The following is a 6048-nucleotide window of genomic DNA, read 5'->3' as shown; positions in this document are numbered from 1 at the left end:
TATCTTCCATATTTAAACAGTTAATTTTTTTAATAAAATTAAACAAGTGATTAATCTCTCCCACAAATTTACAAATTTTTTATTTTTTTGACATTTTTTAATTTTTAAATTTTTATATACTCTCTTGAGTATTAATTTTTAAATTTAAATTATATATTTTAAATTTTATTTGTTGTAAGGTCATTTACTATGTTGAGAATGTCAGAAAAAATAAAAAATTTATAAATTTGTAGAAGAGAATAACAGTTTAATTTTATAACGTAGAAGATAAAAAATACTTGTGAGTGAAAATACAATAATAGAAAAATTAGTTATTAATGATTCGTGAAATAGAAACACTTGCAGAGTTGCAGTTATTTTTCAAGAAACCTGGGTCTCATGAACGGTACCGGTGCCAATTTATCACTAAATTTTATTTTTAATTTAAATTATATTATAGTTAAATTTTATATGTAAATTGATCCAATTTGAGTTATAACTAAATTATATTATTATTATATCAATGAGTTATAACTCAAATGGCATAGTATCCTTATATTCATCTAAAATGTTGCGGATTCGAGTCTTTCTATCTTTAATAAAAATTGATAAAAAAAATAAAAATTTACTTATGATTTGATCCAAATAGTGATAAATTATATCATTTTTATTTGGTAAATCAATCCAAATTATAATATAAATATTATTTTAATCGTAATTTTTTTTTGTAATAATACTCTCATACGAGATAATTATGAATTTATCTCGTTTGCAAACGAGATAAATCCAATTAAAATCGTGTTTTGTCTCGTTTATCATGTAAATAAAATAAATGTATAATAATTTCGAGATATGTAATGAGACCTAAAAACATAAATAACATCTAAAATATCTATTTCGGTAAATAAAATAATTAAAATATTTATTTAAAAAAATCCACTCACGGATTGAAAATAACCTAATTTTACCCGCATCTTAAAATTCTTAATTCTACCTCATCAATAGAAAAACTTTTTAAGCAAATATAAAAGTTAATTATTCCATATTTGATACATATTAATAAAATAAAAAAATTAAGTTTAAATTAAAATTAAAAACAATAAAATTTTAAAAAAATCCAACATAAAATTACAAATAACATAATTATCAAATTCTAAAAAAAATTAAAATAACATAAACAAAAGATAAATATCTTGTTACTCTTTAACTCCAATTTTTTACAATATTACTCTTTAAATAATAAATATAGTAAATTATTAATTTAAATAATTAATTTAGTGATTATTTTTTTATAAAAAAAAGTAGGTTTAATACCTATTTTTTTTATTATATATCATTTTAAATATATATTATATAATATATTAGAGATGCAGATAAAGTCTCTATCCGTATTTTATCCTAGTCGCAGTGGATAATAGATAATTCTTAGATTTTATCAGAGAAAGAGAATTAAATATTTGTATTAAAAAAATAAAATAAAATTTAAAGCCTGTAAACTCAAATATAAAAAGTTTACATTCATTTTTAACGAAAATCTTTGTTTTGGTTTTTTTTTTTAACAAAATGAATGAACTTTTGTTAGCCAACCAATATAAATATAAAATGAAGATTTAAAGACCGAATTTGATTTTTTTTTTTTTAAAGTATTCGTACTGACATGTAAAATGACAAAACTATTTTTGAAACACTAGTTTTAACTTTAATTTATCAAATATAGAAATTTTTGGGACCAATATTTTTTATTAATTTTGATCAGTATTGATCAGCTCGAGTATCAAATTATTTTTAATAAAAAAAATTACTAATTTATTTGTATAAATTCTGATAAATATAGTTATATTTAGTTATGAGAATAGGACAAGATAGCCAATGAGTAATAGCTCAAATGGCATAGTCTCCCCATACTCAATTAAGAGGTTGCAGGTTCGAGTCTCATATCTTTGATAAAAAAAAAAAGGACAAGATAAGATATAAAAATAATTTATTTTTTTATTAATTTAGTATTTTTGTATTTTGTTTGGTGATAAACTAGAATAAATATTATAAAAGTTTAATTTATTCTTATTTTTTATTTAAAAAATTTTAAAAAAATATAATAATAAAAAATATAATTACAAAAAATTAATAAAAATAATGAAAGAAAAAAATTTTGTATTTTTCGTTAGTGTCTCATTGTCCTAAATATATTAATTCAGTGTCTCTAGATACAATATTTCTATTTATTTTTCATCTGTTAAATATGATTTTCTGTCTCTATATCCCTGTCTCGAGTAAATATAAGTGTAAATTATGTGTTTGCATGTAAATACATATAAATATAGATAAAAATTGTTGTTAATTAAATATTAACCTAAAATAATAATATTTATTGACTATATAGTATTATTAGATCAAATATAGCTATTATAACTTTTGAAAAATTATTTTTAAAAAATTAGTTTTAACTTTTAATAAAACTAATTTCTTTTTCTTGGTTGAGTACGGGCGAAGCCCATTTAATAAAATAAATTTAAAATGATAAAATTTTATCAAAATAATTGTATGTGTGTTCGAACCACTAAAATCTTTAGAAAAATTAAGAGTCTGTTTAGTTTGTATTTTTATTTTTTATTTTTATTTTATAAATTATGAAAAAAAAAAGTAAAAATAAAAAATAAAATTTTATTTTTTTATTGTATTTATTTTTTTATAAAATCTAAAAATTAAAAAATAATAAAAATAAAAATAAAAAATATAAACACAAACTAAAAGGCTAAAAGCACCCTAAATTAGTTCCCAAAATCATTTGGAAATGAAGATGTGGAAAAACGCACATCATCCAAAGCCCATACAGAAAAGCCCAAACTTAAACACTTTCATTGCTGACCCAAAATAAAACAACGTTTCACACTGGTCCACCAGCATTGCCAATGATACTATATATACTCTTAGTTACCTTCCTCCCCCCTCATCTTCATCTTCAACTCAAATCTAGGGTTTTATCTTTGCCTACTGTAACATAACTCTTACGATTTTCTGTTTAAGTTTCTTAATGTTCTGATCTTAAAAAGCGTGGCCCTTAAGATCGCCTTCCTTATCGATAATGGAAGCGTTTTGAGTCATAGCTACGCCACATCAAAACTATTGAGGCTTCTCTCTAGGGTTTTCCTTTTGGATCCTCTCTCCCATTTTGTTTTTCCTGTAAACGAGGCATAGATCCTTTTACCTTGGTTCCTGGTGTTATTTCCCGTTTGTTGATCTTTACGCAAAATGGCTGTGGCCGATTTGGGTTTTCAACAAATTGTTGTTTTCAGCCCCATGACCTAGGTCCTTATTCAATGCCTCTGTTTCAGGTGGGAAACATTTTCATCAAATTGTTTTTTCTTTTGTTATTTTTTTTTTCGGAAAATAAAGGGCAAGGATGATGAACCAATTAGATGTGTGAAAGGAGAATTCCTTTTTGAACTTAATCTTTTGAGGCATATCCATTCAATATCTGACTTGCCGATATTTACAATACAATTTCTTGAGATTAACCACAATGATGAAGCTGGATTTTGTTAAAACAGCAAAAAATTAGAACGTTTTCTATCATTGCGATTCTTTAATTCGATGAAGACATAGCTTGACATGAATATATATATATATATATATATATATATATATATATATACTGCCCCCTCGAAATGTTATAACTATTGGTTGAATTCTATTTTTTACTTAAATGTTATATGCGAAATTCTTGCATACATGGCTGTCCTTTTCTTTCTCCCTTAATGGTTTACTAGTTTGAAACTATAACTGGAGCAGTGGAGAGAATTAGCTTGTTTTCGATCCTGAACAATGTTCCCGACGAAAATGTTAGTATATTTTTAAAATTAAAGAAAAAAAATGATATAATAATAACATGATAAATCTTGTCTTTGTAACATAAATAAAAAATCAGATACAACAAAAATAATTATGTCTCCATTTTTAAAACCAAATGGTTTTTCTTAGGCTCATTTTTATTGATATGGAGGCTTTGTGTATGGTACTTGGATATGGATGCATGAGAGCGCAATATAGATATGTGGGGTAGCTTTTTTGCTAATGTCAGGTCTAACAACTCGGATGGTGCGAGTTGTTTGAGCGTCCTGTTTTGCATAGCAAATCGGTAGTCCAATTTGAGGAGGAAGAGATGATGAAATTCTGGATGATGAAAATCGTACCATCAAAGTTGTTAGAAGTGTTGGTTTTTTTTTTTGTGTTTGTGTTATGAAATCGGAGGGTTCGACATGTATTTTTTTTATTATTTTTTTGAATTCAATAGAGGTAATCGCATGGTCTGATTTGGTTGGGACTTTAAATAAAAGTTGGTGAAAATTGGATCAGAACAACCACTCTCGCATCTTCTTCTCCTTCTTTAACGGTCCTTCTGGTTTTTAGTTCCTCTGTTTCGTTACTTGTTTAGTAAAGGAGCAAAAATCTAAAACTCAAGTTTATGAGCTTGTTAATATGATTGAGAGAAATGAGTAACAGAGTGTTATTGAAAGTGTATTATTTTGGTCAGATTTTGTTACAAACATCCGAAGGAGTCCGTTAGATTTGGTGATTCCTTTTACAATCTCATTTGAAAAGCTCAAAGGTGTGATCTGTGAAAAGATTCATTCTGAGAGGGTAAGAAGGATATCATGTATTCTATACAGAAATTCTATACAAGTGTTTGGTGGATTCGTCCAGTTTCAAATGAAATATGTAACGGACGAAGTGAGCATGCAAGATATGTTCTCCATGTATATTGAAAATCGGAGTCAACTCTCGTTCATCGAGTTGTATGTTGAGTTTGAGTAATCTGAGGCCGACCGGAATATTCTACGGGAGGATTACAATAGTGACAGTGAAGAAGAATTTGAAAACAACTACGAAGTTGTTGGTCCAGATGGAGATGAGGTTCAAGGTGACGGAGCTATGGCTCCAGATGTGTCTAATGTGGCAACTGCACTGGCAAACGATGTGCCGTTTGAGGAGCCATCATTCATGCGAGTTTTGGATTTGGAAGCCATGCATGTTCCGGAGTTTCCGGATTATATCAATGCAGGTACGTAATTCTCCATAATTATACGAAAGATTGGAATTTTTTATTAATTTATCTTGATAGTTGGATCAAATAGCTAACTGAGGTTTGAAAATATACTCGATTAGTATTTCTTTTTGTTTACTTATTTGTGTATTTAACTCTAAGATAGTAAATTTATAAGAGAGTTATTGATTTAGTTAAATATAAATTAGAATTTATTGGTTAAGTGGTAAATTAGTTAAATATCCGTTAGTATTTATGAGTTAATTTAGTAAATTAAGTAATTATAAATTGGAATTTATTAGTAAATTAGTTTAATTAAAATTGGTTAAATTGGAATTTATTAAGTAAATATAAGTAAATTAGTTAAATTAAAATTTGTTAAATTGGTTAAATTTAGTTAAATTAAAATTAAGTCAATATAAATAAGAATTTATTAGTAAATTAAGTAAATATAACTAGTAAATTAGTTTAATTAAAATTGGTTAAATTCGAAGTTATTAAGTCAATATAAGTAAGTTAGTTAAATTAAAATTTGTTAAATTATTTAAATTAAAATTAAGTGAATATAAATAGGAATTTATTAGTTAATTAAGTAATAACTAGTAAATTAGTTAAATTAAAATTAGTATTTGTTAGTAGATTAGTTGAATACAAATAAGTATTTGTTAGTAAATTAGTTAAATATAAATAGTTTGGAGGGTTTTATTATAATTGATGCAGTAAAAATTTGTTTTACCTTTATTTTCGAATGTTTAAATATTTATGTTTTTAAAATTGGTTGTATGGCTGTCCTGGTTGCAGAAATTCCTTTTGTCGCAGATGGTGAATTTGCCGTTGGGATGGAATTCAGTTTCAGGGAAGCTGTTATTAAAGCGATAAAAGAGTATACTATACGAAGAAGCGTAGATTACCGGGTGTATGAGTCTGAGCCGTTGACATTTTATGCGAAGTGTACACAGTATGGGTCAGAGTGTGATTGACTTATCCGGATTAGCATGATCAGCCGGAAGTACTATTGGGTTGTAAGG

General features: G+C 25.8%; 1 non-coding gene across 1 annotated transcript; it reads left to right on the top strand.

Moving 5' to 3' along the window:
- The first annotated feature begins 3368 nt into the window (after window positions 1-3368).
- On the top strand, window positions 3369-3468 carry LOC148561958 (small nucleolar RNA Z266). Its single transcript, XR_015888427.1, has one exon. It is a non-coding gene; the product is annotated as a small nucleolar RNA Z266 (small nucleolar RNA).
- The last annotated feature ends 2580 nt before the right edge of the window (window positions 3469-6048 follow it).

Source organism: Arachis ipaensis, chromosome B6 (genome assembly GCF_059453495.1).
Source record: "Arachis ipaensis isolate K30076 ecotype BB chromosome B6, ASM5945349v1, whole genome shotgun sequence".
In the NCBI taxonomy this organism is placed as follows: domain Eukaryota; kingdom Viridiplantae; phylum Streptophyta; class Magnoliopsida; order Fabales; family Fabaceae; genus Arachis; species Arachis ipaensis.
Note: the sequence above shows the minus strand (reverse complement) of the source record. Positions and strands in the feature narration are given on the sequence as shown.